The following is a 22,813-nucleotide window of genomic DNA, read 5'->3' on the forward strand; positions in this document are numbered from 1 at the left end:
AAAGAAACTTTTATAGTAGATTAAAAAACCAAAACAACTGCCTTTTGCTCTACCCAAAGAAGGCTCCAGTATTAATCTGAGTTCCCCTCATAACTTAGAGGGAAACTTTGAAGATGTCCAGAGCCTTTGATAGCCTACAAATGAAGGAGGAGGACGTTCTTAGTTGCAGTAGGAACTCACTTACTTGGCACCAACCTTGACTTCCAAATGAAACAGTACATCTACAAAAGGAAAAATTATGGCATCTACAATATAAATCTGAAGAGAACCTGGGAGAAGCTTCTGCAGACAGCTCATGCCATTGTTGCCACTGAAAACCCAGCTGTTGTCTGTGTCATATCATTGGGAATAATGGCCAGTTAGCTGTGCTGAAGTTTGCTGCTGCCACTGGAGCCATTCCTATTGCTGGCCACTTCACTCTGGAACCTTCACCAACAAGTTCCAGGCAGCCTTCTGCGAGCTGAGACTTCTGGTGGTTACTGATCCCAGGGCTGACCACCAGCCTCTCACAGAGGCATCTTATGTTAATCTGCCTACCATTGCTCTGACGCAGACTCTCCTCTGTGCTCCATGGGCATCACCATCCCTTGCAACAACAAGGGAGCTCACTCAGTGGGTCTGATGTGGTGGATGTTGGACCCAGAAGTTTTGCATGTGTGTGGCACCATTTCCTTTGAACACCCATGGGAGGTTGTCCCTGATCTCTACTTCTACAGAGATCCTGAAGAGATTGAAAAGGAAGAGTAGGCCACTGCTGAAAAGGCTGTAACCAAGGAGGAATTTCAGGGTAAATGGACTGCTCCAGGTCCTGAATTCACTGCAACTCAACCTGAAGTCACAGACTGGTCTATAGGCATGCAGATGCCCTGTTCTGCAGTTCTCTACCAAAGACTGGAACACTCAACTACCGCTGAAAACAGGTCTGCAGTTTCTGCTGCTCAAGCCATTACATGTGTAGGAACAACCACTGAGTGGTTTTAAGCTCTTCCAGAAGGAGAAACAAAATGGAAATAAGGTTGATGGAAAATAAATGGTTTCTAAAAGCTGGAAAAAAAAAACCCAAGACAACTCGTCTACAAGTCCCTTTACACTTTGGTACTTTTATTATTTAGTAATGAGTTATTTGTAACATGCTTCATCAATATGTTGTAACACTAAATTTGAGAACTTAGAAGTTGCCAGTAAATGATGAGATACTTAAATTACAAAGAACTCAAGGGAAAATGGCCATGTTTTTCTGGGGTTTTTAAAGTTTTTATTTTAATTCTGGCTAGTTAATATACATAGGAATAATTAGCTTTAGGTATAAAATACAGTGATTGAACAATGTCATACATCACCCAGTACTCATACCACAAGTGCACTCTTTAATCCCCATTACCTATTTTACCTGTCCCTCTACCTACCTCCCCTCTGGTAACCATCATTTTTTTCTCAAATAATTAAGAGTCTGTTTCTTAGTTTGTGTTTGTCGGTCTCCTCCTTTGCTTGCTTTGTTTCTTAAATTCTACATACAGGTGAAATCATGTGGTATCTGTCTTTCTGTGACTTACTTCACTTAGCATATGACTCTCTAGCTCTATCCATGTCATTGCAAATGACAAGATTTCATTCTTTTTTATGGCTGAATAATATTCCATTTTATATACATCACATCTTCTTTGCCGGTTCATCAATCAGTGGACACTTGGGCTGCTTCCATATGTTGGCTATTGTAGATAATGCTGTTGTAAACAATAGGGGTACATGTATGCCTTTGAATGAGTGTGTTTTTGTATTCTTTGGATAGATACCCATTAGTGTGATTGCTGGATTGTAGGTAGGTTTATTTTTAACGTTTTGAGGAACCTCCAGAGTGGCTGCACCAGTTTGCATTCACACCAACAGAGCACACGGGTTCCTTTTTCTCCACATCCTCAAAAATGGCCATGTTTTATGTCCAGTTTTCTGTGTAAACTATTTAATTTCCTCTGTTAGAATAAATCTTACAAGTCATTTTACAACTGACCATTTCTTGTGTACATTCTGATTTTTTAAGCACTTTTTTTTGTATATTTTTTTATTGGAGTTTGATTTGCCAACATATAGCATATCATCCAGTGCTCATCCCATCAAGTGCCCCCCTCAGTGCCCATCCACCCACCCACCTCCCCTTCCACTACCCCTTGTTCGTTTCCCAGAGTTAGGAGTCTCATGTTCTGTCACTCTCTCTCTGATATTTCCCACTCATTTTCTCTCCTTTCCCGTATAATCCCTTTCACTACTTTTTATATTCCCCAAATGAATGAGACCATATAATGTTTGTCCTTTTTTAAGCACTTTTAATGAGATAATTTACATACCATTAAGTTTACCTGCTTTAATTTTTTTAAAAATTTTTAAATTTATTTATGATAGTCACAGAGAGAGAGAGAGAGAGGCAGAGACATAGGCAGAGGGAGAAGCAGGCTCCATGCACCGGGAGCCCGATGTGGGATTCGATCCCGGGTCTCCAGGATCACGCCCTGGGCCAAAGGCAGGCGCCAAACCACTGTGCCACCCAGGGATCCCAAGTTTACCTGCTTTAAGGATGTAATTCAGTGGTTTTTAGTATATTTTTGAAGTTGTGCAATCATTACTGTGATTTCATTTTTTTTAAAGCAGTTGAAAAGTGGGGGCACCTGGATGGATGGCTCAGTGTTGAGTGTGTCTGCCTTCTGCTCAGGTCATGATCCTGGGGATTTGGGATCAAGTCCCATATCGGGCTCCCTGCAGGGAGCCTGCTTCTCCCTCTGCCTATGTCTCTGCCTCTTTCTCTGTTTCTGATGAATAAATAAATAAAAATCTTAAAAACAAAAAAAGCAATTGAAAAGTGAATTATACTGACTGGAGTGATTAGAAGTGGAAAGGTTATTTATCTAATCATAATCCTGAAAGTTAGAAGGCAGTAGGAGCCATTAAAATAATGTTTTTGTTTTAATGTTAATGAGACAATAGAATGGGGATTTGTAGAAACTCAAAAGATGAAGTTGTAATTGCTCAGTACTTTTTCTCTGTGGCCTTTCCTTGCCCTTATCCTCTGTGGACCAGTCTTTAGATATGTCGAAAAGCTTTCTTCTATTTAGATACTTACTGCTTTAAAAAAAAAATTTTTTTGTCTCGGTACTGCGTTAAGCTTCACATAACTGGTCAAATACTTGAGTCTTCCTATGGTACTTAACTATTCTCTGACATTTCAACTGTATGTATTTGTAATTATAGAGCATGACATGTTAGCTGTTACTATTTTCTGTAACATATTTTCAACCAGTGAGATATTTGTACTTGCCTAAATTAATTTTTGTAAGATACTTAGAAAATTTCTCTGCCAAGCATAAAACCTAGAATGACTTATTTTTAAAAAACACTTTAACAATTTAAAAAAAAACGAATCACAAAGAGACAGTCCACTGTAGTGGTGTAAGTCATTACAGTGAAATTAGTTGCCTACGTTTGCTACACAGGTCACATAACTTTTTTTCTTCTTCTTTTTTTTTTTTTTTTTTTTTTTTAGATTTTATTTATTTATTCATGAGAGACAGAGAGAGAAAGGGAGAGGGAGGTGGAGACACAGGCAGAGGGAGAAGCAGGCTCCATGCAGGGAGCCCGATGTGGGACTTGATCCTGGGACTCCAGGATCACGCCCTGGGCCAAAGGCAGGCACTAAACCGCTGAGCCACCCAGGTATCCCCTAGGTCACATAACTTTTAAAAATTGTTTCCTTTATTAGTAGAATGGAAATAGTAATAGTGCTTACCTTGTAAGGTTTGTGGTGAAGATTAAATGAGATAACATATAAAACACTTGGTGTAGAATCTGGCACATGGTAAAAACTTGATAAATGTTGGCTGTTAATTTTAACCACAATAAATTCAAAGAACTTTTTCACTTGACCACACAGTCTGTTACTATGATTACTTCTTATTACTGTATTACTGTACTGTGACAGAGGAGACCATGATGATATTTGAGACAAGAGTTATCCAGGCAGAGAGGGAACAGCAAATGCAAAGGTGAGAAGACTGCAGCAAGGAGGCCGAGTAGCCAGAGTGTGGAGAGTGTGCTGGAGGGTGGCAGTGAGGTCAGAAGTAAAGGAGGGGCAGATTTATGTAGGTCCTTGCAGGTCTAGTAAGCACTAAAACTTAGACTCTTATTCTGGGTGTAGGGGGTAGCCATTGGAAGGTTCTGAGCAGAGGAGCGATACAACATTACTGATGTTTTATTAAAACTCACTGGGTTGCTTTGTGGAGAAGAGAGTATAGAAGGGCAGGGACTGAAAACAAGGAGACTAGGTTATGTCAGGTCACTGATATTTTACACCAGGGTGTGTGAGTGTTCTTGTAAAAGATTAAGTATTTTAAATATTGGTAAGTGGTGGGCTCAGAGTGTTGCAGTTAGCTATGAGTGATTTCATTTTCTTTACACTTTTCTCTATTTTCCAAAAGATTTTAAAGAGTACTTCTTTTTTTTTTTTTTAAGATTTTATTTATTTATTCATGAGAGAACACAGAGAGAGAGAGAGGCAGGCAGAGGCAGGCAGAGACACAGGCAGAGGGAGAAGCAGGCTCCATGCAGGGAGCCCGATGTGGGACTTGATCCCAGGACTCCAGGACCATGGGATCTGGGCTGAAGGCAGGCGCTAAACCACTGAGCCACCCAGGGACCCCTAAAGAGTATACTTTTGTAATCATAAACGTAACTGTTACCACTAAGCAGAGCTGTGATAATAACAAAAAATTATGTAATATATTAGGCTCTCTGATTAGAAGGACATACTTGCATATTAAGTATACTATCATAAGTGCTGTTACTAAAATCTGAAAGATTTGCCATCAAAGAGACTAAATATGTCTATCAGAATGTAATAAAGTACCAGGCATTTGGAATAGATGATATAAGAGTCTTCCCTGAACCTTTACCTTAGGTAAACTTAATCACTCTCCTCCTAGGCTCTAATTCTTGTTACTATACAATTCTAATAAAATAACTATAATTTTATAGCCTCCTCTGTTGGAATATCAGCACCACAAAGACCGGAATTGTATGTCTCTCACTTAGAGATATATCCCTAGTGCAGAATGTGTATGCATGAACGTATGAGCTAACTCAGGAAGTATCAAACAATTTTTAGATGTCAGTTGTAGGTCTGTGTAGTTTTTCCTGCTGTTCTTCCTCCTATGTAACAGTGTCCACCCCCTCGTGTAGTGTTTAAGTTACTAAGTATAGTAGAAGTTATGAATAAAAATAGCAAACTAGTTTACCAGTAAAAATCTTTTCTCTATACACCATTTTCAACAGTATAAAAGATGGCTTATTGTAAATTTTTGCTTGTAGATGACCTTTTTGAATGTGTAATTTATTAATATAGATAGCATTACCAAATAGAAATCCTATCAGAACTTAAATTAGTATGTATAATCTCAAATTGTTGGGTGCTTTTTAGCTTGAACAATAAAGCATTTTTCTGAAACTCCACTATATCCTTTTCTCCCAGTGTGGTGGGTTTTACTGGTATATGTTGTATATACTTAGTTGAAAAGATGTGTTCAGTGCGCTTACTAGAGATTTGTTAAAATTCTTTATAATATTTCACTGGTAACATAGAGAAGGAGAAAAAGCGACTTTGTGGTGTTGATGCCATACTTTTTTATTTTTAACCTCTGGAAATTATGACATATCATATTAGTATAGCCTAATTTCTTGTTGAAAATAAAGTATGAGGGAAGTCTGGCATATTGACAACCTGTGCACCTACCTGTGATCCTTAAGGCTTAATTTTGGGTCATGTGATTTCTTTCTTGAAAGCTGTTTCCAGAGAATTCAATATTAACTAAATACTTATGTTTTTATGTCCATCTTAGATCTTTAAAAAAATCTTTCTGATCACTTTTGTTTTCTTGGAGAGTTTTTATTCACTATTTCTTGCTCCTAGGAGATTTTTGAAGTTTTTAAAAAACAAAACACAGAGAACTTCAAACAGTTTCTCCTATGTTAAAATGGATATGAAGAACCTCCAGACAGAAAGAAAGCTCCTTTGTGTTCTTTGGTTGGTGGTTTATCACTTCCACTCTCATCTCTGTTGGGTGCCCCTGTTCTTTTGTGTTTATGTTCTTCCTTTCTGGAGGGACACACAGTATATTGAAAAATTTATTTATATAAATTATATCATCACGATAAAGAAAACTCTGAATACTAGTGGTTAGATTACATCAGCGTCACATTTTTGTTGTGGTAAATGACACATCTTAACGAAGTCTAAGTATTTATAGTTTTCTCTCTGTATTACTTTCTTGTTCCATCTTTGCTTCTAGCCCATTTAAGTCCCGGTTTTCTTTCTCAGTTCTTTTTATCACTTTGTCTTTTTCCCTGCCAGTTCTGCCTCTGAAGTGGGCATGTAGCATCTGTTTGTGACCCTAAAGCTATTCCTTACTTTCTGTCCTTCCCTAGGTGTTTCCCTAGGATATCTAATGTTGTATGCCTATACCTGTACTTCCTCTTAATCTTTATAGTTAATCACCACTTTCTCACCTCTCCTTCTAGTCATTATTCTAGGCGGACTCTCTTTATTAGTTGTTATACCTACTTCTTTAAGCTTGTATTCAATGTGGATCAGCTAGTCTAAAACAAGACATGAGATAACCGAGAAATTTTGAAGAGAAGTATTTCCTCACAGCGCTCATGTTAATAGAATACAAGGCGTTTGTAGCAGATAATTCACCCCTCTTTTTCTGTTGTTTCCTCTTATTCTTATCCTTTCTACCTTTTACCTTTTTCTCTAACTCCCACTTTTCTCTCCCCAGAACAGAAACAGAAAATCTACCTGTAATTCATTACAATTTTATCTCTGCCTTTTCCACATTTGGAATCTTAGAAGTTGTCAGCTTTATATTTATCAGGTTATTTGAAAGCCTAATGAAGTGGTTTTAAGAAGAGATGTAATGAGCCTTTGCTATGAAAAAGATTACGTAAAATCATTTAATACTGTAGGAAAGGTGTGAGTCAGCAGCCAAGTTTGACAGAAGGAAAGGGTTGTGCTAGGCTGATTGCTATGCTTGCCTTGGTCCCAGTATAATTCCAACCATTTGAAGATGGAGAGAATGAAGCTAAAGACAATTTGGGATTCCAACTCCTGAAGTGAGATGTAAATGTTATAATACAATAGAGTTTCAATCCATTTGGATAGAAGTAACAACTTCTATCTTGTTTTATTTATGTAAAAAAATTGAGTCCTCCATCATTGTTTAAAATCATTTTTTTAAGTAAATTGGAATGTGTAATCCAGCCTTGACAGTGCATGGTGAAGAGACTTAATATTGCTTAAAAACTGTTCTCCTGGATGAAGGCATGAACTGTGAAGGACTTGAATCAAAACCCAGTCAGAAGGAATCAGTTTTATAGGAATTGGTTTTGGGGATGTCAGTGCTAACAGTTGTTTTGCTACTTGATTATATAGACTGAGGGTTTACATGTGTTTAATCGTATGTGAGGATCTTAAAGAAATAAATAGGCTTTTGGAGTGATTGTGGGAGATTAAAAAACAAACAAAATTTTTATATCTAGACTTGTATTTTGGCTTTTGGGATATATCTCATCCCCTTGAGTCCAAGTACAAAACTGTAACATTTGGTAATCTTAATGATGAAATCTAGTTTGTTACTGACATTCATGTTCTTTCCTAAAACCTTAGAATCATAATCAAGTTGTATATTAAATTTAAATACATATATATGATACAAAACCAGTGGGAGGATTACTTTAGGAAATTAGATTAATGCAATGCTTAGCTGTTTGCAAGACAGAAAGAATAAATTTAGAGGCTGACTCAAACAGCAGGACATCAAACAATTACATATGAGTAAATGTTCAGTGAAGTAAAACTGGGATGATTTAAAAACAAAACAACAAACCTAGAAACATACTAAGAAATGAACATATGTAGAGTGGGAGATTTTTTTCTTTAGAAGTAGTAGAAAACATCTCAAAACAGAACCAAGATTTTACTACTTAAAATTGAAAAACAAAACACATTTTGGGTTAAACTCTTTTTATCTATACTATACTTCCAATTAAAGGAAAAATCAGAAGAGAATAAAATTTTCACGGTAGTTGGCCTAAAAAATTTTTTAAAGAGAGCTTGTCAAATATAAATAAATTATTTGTAGAATATGAGAGGAAAAAAAAAATCCACAAGAATATCACATAATTTCACAAGTCCACACACACACATGCACATACAACCCTAATTGTAGAAAAGAAAATGGATAAAAAAAAAACGTACCAAAATCTTGCTTTTCAATAATTTTGGGATTGGTAATATGGGTGATTTTCAAAAGTTTTATGTATTTTTCTGAAATAAGAGGCTTTTAAAAATATTTCTTTTAAAATTGTCTACTGATTAAATCTAAATACTTCCTTATCATTTCTAGCTTGACTTTCCAGCTTCTCTTCCCTCCTTTCTCTTACATACAGTGTCTTTCCCATGGATTTGCACAGTGCTTCCCAAAATTTTACAAAAATTATGGTGTGAATGCCTTCAACTTGTTCCATTTTACTATGTGGCCCCCACCACATCTTACTTGTATTAGGTCCAGCTATATCACATGTTTAGGTTATTTGCCCATCCATGAAGGATATGCCTGCCTTGCACCAACCCTTGACTGACAGGTATTTTGGAGTATTTGATGTTCTGTTAAAGGTCTAGTGTATAGTCTTCCATCTCTTTTCCTTGGCTTTGGCTTTACCATTTAGCAGTAATGCTTCCCTCTTCTCTTTGCATATTCAGAGATAGATTTCAAGACCATAATTAGGCACTTCAGTTTACCATGTGCTCTTCAGTGTTTTTCACCCCATTTTACCTTGTACTTCCAGTATAGCACTTACCATAGTTTCACATACTGTGTTTTCTACTGTGTGTTTCTTTCCCAGTAGATGTTGAGCCCCTGATGGGCAGCAACCATGTCTTATTCATCTTTGTATCTCTTTGTATGAATGTAATTAGAAGAAAATACACCAGAATTTATCAGAAGTTCTTTGTTGGATATGGTCTTGGTTTTTTTTTTTTTTAATTTTTTTTTAATGAGTATATATTAAAATAATCTTAAAAGGTACTTAAACATTAACTTTGATACATCTTAGCTTCCAGGTCCTGCCATAATGGAGCAATAGGTATTGAACTTATCCCCTCTCTATAAGCAACCATAAAGCTGAATAAAATATATGTAGCAATTGAGGTTTTCTTAGCGTTAGATAGCAAAGCATACAACAGTGATCCTTGAGAGACAGAAAACCTAAGAGGTGAGCTCATGCTGGCTTTCCAAACTGAAGTTCAAGTATGGAGAGCCAAAGAGAGATCAGAGTTTTAGTGTAGTGGAGAAAACAGTTATTGGAGTGCATGGCTGCTGACCCAGCTGGAATTTGTGAGACTGGGTACTAGAAAGGAGGGAGTTGTTTCAAGAAGGAGCTTCGGAAATCTGCACGGAGTTGTTGGATTCTTTGGCTGAACATTGAACTCCACATATGCAGAATGGGTCTCATTCCAGAGAACAGCTACTGGGGCCTGTATGTCAAGAAGAGATGCTTTAGAGGTCACAGAGAATTTCAGCCAGTCAAATTGGAAGGAGCTAGTTGAGCCCCTTGAGGATTAGTTGAGACCCCAGAAAGACTTATATTTTAGGACTAAGGTTACTCTATCTATAGAGTAAGAGCTATTTTAGACCCATCCTAACAGTCTAAAACTAACCCTTAAAAGTATCAGGTTGAGCTGCCCATAAATTAACTTCATGCCAGAACACACTTAGCACTCCAAACATTCAATGTAGTACCAACAATTTCCAGTTATGTAAAAATTACTAGACACAGGAGGAAGTGGGAAAATGCAGCTTATCTTTAGAGGAAAAAAATAATTGGAACAAAGTCAAAGGATAAAAATGTAGAGAAAGGGATCCCTGGGTGGCGCAGCGGTTTGGCGCCTGCCTTTGGCCCAGGGCGCGATCCTGGAGACCCGGGATCGAATCCCACGTCAGGCTCCTGGTGCATGGAGCCTGCTTCTCCCTCTGCCTGTGTCTCTGCCTCTCTCTCTCTCTGTATGACTATCGTAAATAAAAAAAAAAAAAAAAATGTAGAGAAAGTTGGCAGATATTTTAAATGGTCTCTGATAAATACGTTTAAATATTTAAAGGAAAAGATGGGCATGATCCATGCCCAGATAGGGAATCAAAACAGAAATGGAAATCTAGGAGTGCCTGGGTGGGTCAGTCAATTAAGCATTCAACTCTTGACTTCAGCTCAAGTCATGATCTCAGGATTGTGAGATCAGTCTAAGGCTCCGTGCTCAGCAGGGAGTCTGCTTGAAATTCTCTCTGCCCCTCCCCCCACTTGTGCTCAGTCTCTCACTCTCTCAAATAAATACATCTTTAAAAAAGTAGAAAAAAAAGGTAGAAAGCTAAACAAAAATCAAATGGAAAATACAGAACAGAAAAATTCAATACTTGAAATGAAAAAATTCACAGGATATGTTGTTTAATGGCAAATAAGAAACTGCCACAAGAAAACTTCAGTAAACTGAATCCAGACGAGAAAAAAAGAACAAACCTCAGAGATCTATGTCAATATTGAATGGTAGAACATACGTGTAAAATGAGTCTCAGAAAGAGAAGAGAGATTGCAGCAAAAAATATTTAAAGATATGACAATTGAAAGATTTCCAATTTTGATTAAAATTTGGACAATAAATTTCATGGAACGCAGAAGTCAATAAACTCCAGGCACAATAAACAAAGAAAACCATACTAACACATCAAGTGAAATTGCTGAAAACCAAACATAAAGAGATTATCTTAAAAGCAGCTGGGGGGGGGGGAGACACATTGTATTGTACATAAGGGAAAAATAATAGGAATGAACACTCACTTTTCATCAGAAATAATAAAGACTAGAAGACAGTGGAATATCTTTTATTAAGTGCTAAAAGAAAAAAGGTATCAACCTGAAATTATAAATCCATCAAAAATATCTCAGCAATGGAAACAAAATAAATACATTTTTATTTGAACAGAATCTATGGGAATTCCTCACCATTAGACTTCACTACAAATAATACTTAAGTTCTTCAGGCTAAAGGAAATATACAAGTCAGAAACTCAGCTCTAAATAAAGGAATAAAGAGATGAGAATTGGTCTTTGTATTGGTAAATATAAATGACATTTCTTATTTTTTATAAAAACTATTGCCTCTGAAAAAATGTTAATGTATTGTGGGTTTATAATATGTACAAGTAAAAAATATGACACAATAACCTAGGATAGTGGAAAGGTAGATTGAATTCCATTGTTGTAAGATGAAAAGATAATATTAATTGAAAGTACACTGTTATAGATTAAGGGTCTCTTTTGCAAATCCCTAAAGCAATCACTAAACAAAGTGGTGTGGCTAAAAAGCAATAAAATGGAATACTAAAAAATACTAATTGAAGCAAATCCAACTATATTAGTACTTACATTAAATGTAAATGGGCTAAATACTACAAGTTATAAGTCAGATTTTTCAGACTGGATAAAAATGAAAGACTGCATCAAAAACTCTACAGAAGGTGTACTTTAAGTATAAAGCTACAGACCAAATGTAGATGCACTACACCAATGCTGATCATGAGAAAGCTGGAGTAGTTTTAATATCAGACAAAGTGTATTACCAGTGATAAAGGGAAACATTTCAATGATGATAAAAGCCAATTCAAAAAGAAGACATAATATTCCAAATATGTATTTGTACCATATATTAGAGCTTCAATATACAAGAAACAGAACTGACTAAAGAAAGAATAAAAGCAAATATTGTGGTATTGCCAGTTAGTAGCTGGGGAACTCATATATTTTAGCTTTTTATAATAAACTTCAGAAAGGTATTAATGCCAGTATTTTGTCAATTTCTTTTTCTTCCACTAACATTTTGCTCACTGATTTTTTTTTTATCTGAACTGAATTCCTTCACTCATTTACATTTGCTTATTCACTGTTTTAATGTACATTAGCTCTGTGCAGTTGTTTCTGTTCACTGGTTTCAGTAAATAGAATATAAGCTTGTAATAAGATAAATCTAGATTTAAATTTTGATACCTCTTCTAGATTTGTATTCCTTTGTACCTCATTTTGTAAGCAGTGTATATGAAGTACCGTGTATTGGTACTCAGTGTACAACATCATTATTATCTAAAGAGTTTTAGTAGTTTATTTTTATTTATTTATTTATTTTTTGGTTTTGGATGGAATTGATTGGAGTTTTCTTATTGCTTACCGCACATGCCGTTTAAGTTGGGTCTCTGCTTCCTTCTCCACTAAAGAATAGCTGTACTTTGTCATCCTCACCTCTGGAGGGCCAGATGCTATATATCCATAAACCAAGTTTACTGTTTTTTTTTTTTTTTTTCTTCTTCTCCAGTCTCTGAGGTAATCAGCCTGGCAGTGCATTACCCCATCTCTGGTTTTCCAAATGGGCTCTTGCAAACCAAGGATAGTGTGTTTTTTCTGTTTTTCTTGGATTTAAAACCTAAGAACCTAGTAATGTGGAATAGTAGTAAGTGAATTGTTGAAGAATTCCTTAGGACTGCTCTCTTAAGGGAAGGTATAGGAAAAGATAAGATTAAGTCTCAGTCATAACTGTAAGTTATAAGGGAAGAACGCAAGAGATAGAATATTGGATCTCTTAATATGTGAAAGATTGAATGTGAAGATTAAACTCTTAATGCTGTTGCTTATATGTAGTAGATGTTTATGTTGGCTCATTGCTGGAGAAATAATAAAGATGAAAGAAAATTATGACAAGTTGGTTTGGTTGAGTAAAAGAATATTGATTACTGTCTTTTACATGAGATATTTAGCATTCATGCTTCTTGAATACTTTGCCACAAAAAACAATTATATATATCATTCAATTTGTGTTAAAGTTATAAATCAGATCTTACATATCATGCAATTCAGTGATTGTGTATTCAGACACAACTGGTGCTAAAGTTATATAGACATTGACTTATAACTTCTTTTTTTTTTATTATTTCTTTATGCATGAGAGCACAGAGAGAGAGAGAGAGAGAGAGAGAGAGAGGCAGAGACACAGGCAGAGGGAGAAGCAGGCTCCATGCAGGAAGCCCGATGTGGGACTCCATCATAGGCCTCTGGGATCATGCCCTGAGCCAAAGGCAGAAGCTCAACTGCTGAGCCGCCCAGGCATCCTATCCTGACTTATAACTTAAAATGCTTAGCGGAAAAGATAAAGCATTTGCTTTAGAATAGTCCATGCATTCACTTATGACATCAAGAGGAAGCTATCAAACAAATGAGATTCTCACGTCAACTGTACTGGACTCCAAAAAAGGAATATCCTAGGGAAAAAGGTGGAAGGACTGTTCTAGACAAAAGCCACTTAAAATACATGAACTTGAATTTGATCTGGTTCTGAGGTAAAAGCTCCATAAGACATTCTTGTGATAATTAGGGAAAATGTGAATGTGGGCTGTATGCTTTATTGTGAAATTGTTAATTTTCTTAGGTGACATAATGGAATTGTGGTTATTTCCTATACATGTCAAACTATGTCCAAATGTTTTCTGTCTACAGCTTATTTGGTACAGCAAAATACACATGACTGTGTATTATACACACATATCTATATTTATCTATATACACACATAGATATATTTATACTATATAAGAAGAAAATAAATTGGCAAATAACTGTTGAATCTAGTGAAGAGTGTACAGTTCTTTTCTTTCAGTTTTTTTTTTTTCGGTTTAAAACTGATAAAAAGTGGGAGAATATTTGCACACATTTGGCAATTTTTAAAATACCTTCAGGGGTGCCTGCCTGGCTCAGTTGGTCGACCGTGTGACTCATGATCTTGGGGCCATAAGTTCGAGCCCCGCTCTGGGTATAGAGTTACTTAAAAATAAAATCTTTAAAAATAAATAAATAAAAATTACCTTCAAAAGAGAAATCATGGTGAAAATTAGAAAATGCTGAGAAGCTGGATGGTAATGGAAGGATTTTCTGTCAGAATTTTTTTGGTATGATTTTATTTATTTATTCATGAGAGTTAGAGAGGGGCAGAGATATACACAGAGGGAGAAGCAGGCTCCCCATGAGGAGCCCGATGCAGGACTGGATCCCAGGACCTCAGAATCATGCCCTGAGCCGAAGGCAGACACTCAACAACTGAGCCACCCAGGCGTCCCTGTCAGAGTTTATAGATGCAACAAACTGGTACTTGATAGAGAAATTTGTAGCTCTACTGGTTTGCAGTAGGAAAAGAGAAAAATTGAAAATGAGGTAACAAGCTTTCAGTTTAAGATGAAAAATTAACAGTTAACCCAAAGAAAATAGGAAGAAGGAAGTAATAAAGGAAAGTGAATAGAAGACTAAGGTATGATAGGATCACGAACATCTAAGTTGGTTTCTTTGAAAAATCTTGTTAAATGGTTAAGACTCAGGAATGACAGATCAAGAAAAAAGTAGATGTAAATAATATTAGGAATGAAAAATGAGACATAATTGTGATGCAGCAGAGATTAAATAAGGGAATTTGTGAGTAACCTTGATGTCTGTATATTTTATTTATTTATTTATTTATTTTTTATTTATTTATTTTTAAGACTTTATTCATTCATGGGAGACACAGAGAGAGAGAGGCAGAGACACAGGCAGAGGGAGGAGCAGGCTCCATGCAGGGTGGGACTTGATCCTGGGTCTCCAGGATCAGGCCCTGGACTGAAGGCAGCGCTAAACCGCTGAGCCACCCAGGCTGCCCTGTCTGTATATTTTAAAAATTAAATGCAGTGGATAAATTCCAAGAGACCTTTAAATTATTTCAGTAATAGAAAACCTGATTGCCCTTTAACCACTAAGGAAGTTGAATGGGTTCTTTAAAAACTGCCTGTAGATAAAACACAAAGTACCAATAGTTTTATAAGTGAAATCTACCCAAATACTAAAGAAAATCTTAAACAAATTTAAAAATTAGCAAAAGAAGGAATACTCCATGGTCTTTATAAAATATGTTTAAATTCTTACGCTCTTCCACGCTCTTCCCTCTAAGAGGTGGAAGCCTAATTCCCTCATCTTGTGTATGGACTGGGCCTAATGATGCAATTCAAACAGCAGTAACCGAAAAATGACCAGTGAGACTTAGGAAAATAGTTCATAAAAGGTACTGCAGCTTTTTTTTTTTCACTCTTTTTGTTGGTTTACTTGTTCTTGGAGAAACCAGCTACTTATCATGAGAACATTCAAACCAATGGAGATACCTCTGTGGTGAGACACTGAGGCCTCCTGCCAACAGCATGTGAGTGGACCACCTTGAAAGTGGATTCTACAGCTCCTGTTGACATCCTGACTAAAATCTCATGAGAAACTCACCCAGCTAGTTCCTGACACACAGAAGCTGTTAGATAAAAAATGTCTGTTGGTTTAAACCACTACATCTTGGAGTAATCTGTTACACAGGAATACCTAATAGACATTCCCGCTCATTTTGTGAGGCTAGTGTAATCTTGGCACCCAAACCAGATAGAATATAAAAATGATCTGTAGGGTGGCTCAGTTGGTTAAGCAACTGCTTTCAGCTCAGGTCATGATCCCAGGGTCCTAGATTTGAGCCCTACAGTTGAGCTCCCTGCTCAGCAGATAGTCTCCTTCTCCCTTTGTCCCTCCCCTTCTCATGTGCTCTCTCTGTCTCTTTCTCAAATAAAATCTTTTTAAAAAATGGAAATGGCCTTTTAATTTTACTGTCCACTCAAACATAGCAACAGAAAGTCCAAAACAAAAATTAAAAAACCGAAGCCAAAGAGGTATAAAAAAGAAGAATACATCTTAGCCAGCTTAAATGTATTACAGAATGCAAAGTCAGGCCAGTAGAAAATCTGTTCATATAATTTACCACTTTAACAGATGAAGGGAGACAAATTATTTGGTTATCTGAATTGATACAGGAAAAAAGTTTAATAATATTCAATATCTGTTTGTGATAAAACTCCTAGCAAGCTAAGAATAGAACTTCCTTAATTGATAAACTCTGTTTACAAAGAAACCACAGAAAACATACCAATTAATAAAAAAGATCTAAAACACCCTTTTAAAAATTAGAAACAACATATGGGTGCTTATTACACTCTCACCCACATTGTACAGAGTCTTAACACATTCAGAAATAAGTAAAAGGAATAATTAGAAGAAACAAAATTATCATAGGTTAGCCTTTGTGGAAAATTCAATCTACATAAAAATTATTGAAATAATATTAAGATAGTCTAGCAAAAGTTACTTACAGTTATATATACAGCAATAAAATTTTTACATAAAATATGTAATATAGGAACATTGAATAACAAAAACAGGTTCTTGTAAATCTAAAAGAGATTTTAGAAGATTGTAAAACCTTATTGAAAGATATTTAAATAATTTAGACCTAAATAAATGGAGAACATACTACTCCCATAAAAAAAATTTTCATGTCTAAAACCAAATAAGTCTACAGACTCCATGCAATTTTAATCAAAACAAGAGTTTTCCAAAAAAACACCCAGTCTGATTTTAAGCTTTTTGCAGATAGAAAATGGCCAAGGAGCAAGGTGCTCCTTAAGGACAAAGTTAAGCACTTAAAATATCAAATGCCAAGACTAATTATTGCTACAGTATGGCATAAAGTTCCAATTTTTCCATATCCTTGTCAACTCGTGTTACTTTGTTGTGATCTTTTATCCTGATGACAATGAGGTAGTATCATTCTTTAACCTATGGAGGTTCAATTCTCTAGCACCATTTGTCGAAAATCTGTCCTTCATTGAGTTGCTTTTGCATCTTTGTCAAGTCAATTGAACATATTTGAATGGGTCTGTTTCTATCTTCTCTGGAACACGTAGTAGATCCATTCATGTATTCCATTTATCCTGTGTCTATCACTGCCAATATGATGGAACAGCGTTATAAAATGAATTGGGAAGTTTTTCCTCTTTTATTTTCTGGAAAAGACTGCAGAATTAGTGTTCTTAAATGGTAGAATTCTCTAGCATTTCTGAGCATATGTATTTAATTTCTAAAGTTTTGTTGAGCTTGTGTCAACATAATGAAAGTGAAAGCATAAGTCATACACACAGCTGAAAGATTAGTACTTGAAATATATAAAGAAGTCTTAACAGATTACTAAGAGAAGCAAATAGAAATTTGAGCAAAAACCATAATCAGGTATTTCATTAAAAGGATACATGGTTTAAAAAAAACACTGAAACATGTTCAGACATACTAGTTGTCAGAGAAAGGCAAATCATGACAACAGTTTCATACCCACCAGACTTAGCAAAAAATTAAATGTCTCCTTCTCTGGCTATTGCACAGATCTTTTTTTATATAGAAGTATAGAGTCAAAGCATGTAATCCAGATTCGGAATTTAGAGAAATCACAATATTTTTTTGGAGTGTTCCTTCTTTTGCCTGTGACACCTTCCATAAGTCATTGTAAAATCCCCTCCTTAGGGGAGATAACTCTCTTTTTGCTTTTATTGTCTTACTTGGCACCCTTATATGTATTTTATATCCCTTTTGGTTCTTGACAGTGTCGTTATTTTAGATGTTTCTATGTATGTTAATTATTCTGGTTGCTTGGTTACTTCTTTAAACTTTGTGAACAGCAAATGTCTAGTTTTAACTGCAGCAGCTTTAGAATCAATTAGAATGAGTTTTGACCCTCACTTCCATTTGATTTCATAAATTTTCTTTTTATGGTCTGTAGGAGAATAAGACCAAAATGAGATTTTTGGGTAGGATTTAAATTAAATTAACCTTCTATTTCATGGCCGTAATTCCTAGAATGTAGGAATTTCAGGGGTGAGTATAATAGCCCTATAAATAGAATAATGCAGATCATTGCCTTTTTTTTACTTGACCAAATCAAAAAGGTTTTCCCGATAAGTTAGTAGACCTTCAAAGCCACCTTAGGCTTTACCAATACACTGTCTAGCATTGATTCTCCTTGAGCTTGTGGGAATAGTCTTAGTCTTATCTGTGGTTTTATTCTAGATCATCATTTTCCAGTTTGGGATGCTAGTTAAGATTCACAAAAGTAAAGTTTCTTCACCAAATTAGTTGGGAGATGCTGTGTACTGTAGCCTTCTTTTTAAACCCCTCTCAAAATAAATAAATAAATAAATAAATAAATAAATAAATAAACAAACAAACCCCTCTCAAATGGACACAGTACTCATGGGCATATTAAGATCCTTGAACAGTCAGGTATTATAGGGATGGAGGAACCTGGAATACGTTTAATATTGTTTAATTCAGCAATTCCTAGATTGAGTGGAATATTGGACACTTTTTTTCATGGGGTACCTATTCATATTGGGAGGAACAGTTGTCACAAAATACAACTCTAGAATATTGGTAATATGTCACTAGTGTATGCTCATCTTGCAGTTCTCTGTTCCAGATGGTTAGAAGGCTGGCTTCTAACATTTTTGTACTCCTTTTATACTTGATACTTGTCTTCTGCCTATGTTATATTACTGACCGTGACTCATAAATGCTTTATCATCTATGGCTGTGATTCTTGGATTTAAGTGAAGGGCAGTAGGATATAAAATTAGTCACGTCCTTTTTTTGGAGGACGGGTATTAGTATGTTGATTACTGCTCCAGTAAAATCTAGAAAGGAATTTATTTTGCATGTATCATGATTGAAGACAGTCTAAGAAATTTGCATTTTTATACATACTTTTAAGGGAGAAAATCCTATAATTAAAGAGTAACAATCTGTTTTGTCTCTCCATGTTCACCTCTGACGAAGTCTTCAAACTTTTCTTAGATTCTTTTAAATATAGCCTGTGAGACATACTGTGTGATAGACCTACACTGACCAATACAGTAGACAAGCCACATGTGGCTTTTGAGCACTTGAAATATGGCTAAATCATATTGAGATGTGTTAAGTATTAAGTATATACTGGATTCCAAAGACTTAATATGAAAAAATGATCTAAATATTTTAGTAATTATTATATTGATTACATATTAAAGTGGTAATATTTTAATGTATTAATTATTAATAACATTTTATTAAATTTATTTTCATTTTTTTACTACTTAATGTGACTCCTGGATAATTTAAGACTACTTATGTGGCCTGTATTATATTTCTGTTGGGCATTTTCCCCATAAGCTGATAGATCTCAGAGACTGAAACTCATTATTTAAGTTTTTATAAAGCTTTTTGGACCAGTGCAGAATTCTGTATTTTTTTTTTTTTTTGGAAGCTTTTAGCCTAAGATCTCATGATCCTTCATCTCATGTGTCTTTGAAGTATCCTAAGAGATCACTTCTAGACCTACTATATAGAATTGTGCTTTAGGCACAGAGAGAAAGGTGAAAAATCAAGATCTTTCCAAATTTATTAATAATTTATCGTACCTATTTCCAATGATAACTATTCTACCTTTGAAATGTGTCTGTCTTGGTATCATCCTCTCTAAACCATCATTTGAACATTGAGTATTCTTTGATCTCCTTAGGTAGCCTTCTACTTTATAAATTGAAGCAATATTTTAATTTAATTTTATTTTTTTAAGATTTTATTTATTCATGAGAGACACACACACAGAGAGAGAGAGAGAGAGAGAGAGAGGCAGAGACAGGCAGAGGGAGAAGCAGGCTCCGTGCAGGGAGCCCGACGTGGGACTCGATCCTGGGTCTCCAGGATCACACCCTGGGCTGAAGGTGGCACTAAACCACTGAGCCACCCAGGCTGCCCCTGAAGCACCATTTTTAGATCAGGTGATCTCCAGTTTGGTTCTTTCAGTGCTTTGGGGGAGATAATTTTAGTAACAACTATCAAATTAATTTTCATGTTTTTTGCCTTTTCATGATGACAAAAAGTCCTATGATTCTTGGGGCTAAGTGAAGACAAGGACATTGAACATGGTGGCTACATTTTTTGGAACAGATATTGGAGGAATACTGAACCCTTTACCACCCTAATGAAATCTAGAGAAGAGTAGTAAGTTGTGTCTCAAGAGTGAGGGCAGTATATGCAAGAGTCATTTCAACTACAATTTCAGGAAATATTCTTGTAGCAGTTTATATGAGACATTAATTTCTGATCTCTGTTGAGCATCATTGCCTGAGTCTGCAGGCTTAAAGGAAATCTCGTTTTAACTTTGGTCCTCTATAGCAATTCCCACTTTGGTTTCCTTGTTTTAGGATCTCAGTTAAAAATCTAATAAGCGGGATGCCTGGGTGGCTCAGTGGTTGAACGTCTGTCTTTGGCTTGGGGCGTGATCCCAGTCCGGGGATCAAGTACCACATCAGGCTCCCTGCAAAAACCCTTGCTTCTCCCTCTCTGTCTCTCTGCCTCTGTGTCTCTCATGAATAAGTTTTTTTAAAAAAGAATAAGCATCTGCTATTAATAGGTTGGCTTAATGCTTTTCAGTTTTAAAGACTTACACATAGTGGGGCCTGGGTAGCTCAGTCCATTAAACATCCTTGATGGTGGCTCAGGTCGTGACCTCAGGGTCCTAGGATTGAGCCCTGCATTGGGCTCTGCTGGACGTGGAGCCTGCTTAAGATTCTCTCTCCCTCTCCTTATACATACCCCTCACTTTCTAGGGTGCACTCTCTCTCTCTCAAATAAATAAACAAACTAACACACATGTCACCAATTGGTGACATCTAAGGTACATCCAGAGAAAATGGCACTTAATTTTATCCCCATGTGTTCTTTATTTTAATGATGGGCCTTATTTCTGACCTTGCTTTCTCAAAATATAACATAAGAAGATACTAAGTTGCATAGCTGTCACTCTATTTGAAGCTAAGCTTCAAAGAAGAGTAATCTTCACTATCCACATGATTCTGTCCTGCCTCCTGTTTTAGTTTGTTTTTTAAAGTTTTGTATGTTTATTATACAAATTTGAACAAGAATAAAAAGTGTAAAAAACTTTTTGAAAATTTGAAAAGAAAGTAAAACCTCTTTAAAATTTCATTTTCCAAAGAAAACAGAGTTGTCCTTATAGATGGGTCTCAATTGCCTATATTTCATTTCATTATTTTCATGGGCATTGTTACATGGTCTGTAGACCAGGTAAATTTGTCTGTATTTGGAACCAGAGGCTGCCTCTGCAGATCAGCACTAGAGGGCATTGAAGCCCAGCAAAAAGTATATGACTTGGAAGCTAGCCAAAGCCTTCATCCAGCTCACTTACTGGCAATACTTCATGTTTTTTGGAGAAGGAAGTTCCAAAATGATGAGACTGGAACACAATTGTTCTTCTTAATTAAAGTCCTACTGTAGAATAGAGGTGTGATTATCTAGTATAATAGGAGCATTTTTACCAGATAATGTGGTCAAATAAAAGTCAATGTGTGACCTTGCACAAGTCATTGAAGCTTTTGAGTCTCTATTTTCTTACTGTAAATGAAAGGGTTAGACTGAATTTACTCTCATTTAAACTAAGAGTCTGTTACTTGTGTGTTACTGCAGTATGACTTTTATGTAGATCATCTTGTTTAATCTTCACAAAAAAATTTAGAAGAGGGGTCCTATACTTCAAGAAAAGCTCATCTAAGTAAAGGGTATATAGCTAGTAGTGGCAGAATTGGAATTCTTTCTTTTCATAAACCATGTTTTTTTTCCTGCTATCTATACCATGGTATTCTTACTGGATAAATTTATTTGAACTGCTCCTTTTACCTTTTATTTTTATTTTTTTTTTTTTTTTATGATAGAGAGAGAGAGAGAGGCAGAGACACAGGCAGAGGGAGAAGCAGGCTCCATGCACCGGGAGCCCGACGTGGGATTCGATCCCGGGTCTCCAGGATCGCGCCCTGGGCCAAAGGCAGGCGCCAAACCGCTGCGCCACCCAGGGATCCCTCCTTTTACCTTTTAAAAAGTGATTACATGAACAAATGATTTCCTGTCATTTGACTACTTTGAACTTTTATTATAAATTGGAAAATATGCACATTGAAAAATATGGGCAAGTACATAGATTGAGGCTAAAGAGAATCACACAATTTGTTTAGTACTCTGCCCCCCCCAAATACAGACTTTTCAGTCTTTTAGAGCAAATTTTACTAGTAAAATTCAGGATTTGGGGTAACCAGCACTCATATAATAAAAGATGTCTATATGTGGAGAATAGCAAAATCAAGGAAAATAACTTTACTAAAATAAGTCATAATCTAAACTTTCAAATACTTGTAACATACTCCATATCACTGAATGGCTCTTTAGTAAACATTGTAAAGTAACTTGGTAGTCACTGGATAAAGTGGGTGAATCTGTGATTCTTAGTTTTCTATGTTGTCTTATAGAATATAAGTTCTTCATAGTTTTAATCAACATTAGAGGATTTTTAGGTCCTAAACGAGTCTCAGTGATAGGATCAGAATGGTTGATGATGTGCTTTTCTTTCTTTTTTTTTTTAATATTTTATTTATTCATGAGAGACACACACAGAGAGAGGCAGGGTCATAAGAGAGAGAGAAGCAGGCTCCATGCAGAGAGCCTGATGTGGGACTCAATTCCGGGTCTCCAGAATCACGCCCTAGGCTGAAGGCAGACGCTCAACCACTGAGCCATCCAGGTGTCCCAATGATGTGCTTTTCTTTTGGAAAGGATATGCTAAGCATTCCCTTTTTTAAAACTTGTTATTTTGAAAAATTTCAGTTGTATACAGAGAGAAAATATAGTGAACTCTCATGTCCTATTTAGCTTCAACAACTAGTCTCATAGCTAAATGTATATATGTGTGTATTTATA

At 35.9% G+C, this 22,813-nt stretch overlaps 1 protein-coding gene and 1 pseudogene across 2 annotated transcripts in view; both read left to right on the forward strand.

Moving 5' to 3' along the window:
- The window catches only part of RFX7 (regulatory factor X7), a 129,093-nt gene that overhangs the window by 16,033 nt on the left and 90,247 nt on the right, over positions 1-22,813 (forward strand). The window lies entirely within an intron of this gene.
- Positions 114-981, forward strand: LOC129506149 (40S ribosomal protein SA-like; annotated as a pseudogene).

The sequence above is a fragment of the Nyctereutes procyonoides genome, unplaced genomic scaffold (genome assembly GCF_905146905.1).
Source record: "Nyctereutes procyonoides isolate TBG_1078 unplaced genomic scaffold, NYPRO_anot_genome, whole genome shotgun sequence".
Classification (NCBI taxonomy): domain Eukaryota; kingdom Metazoa; phylum Chordata; class Mammalia; order Carnivora; family Canidae; genus Nyctereutes; species Nyctereutes procyonoides.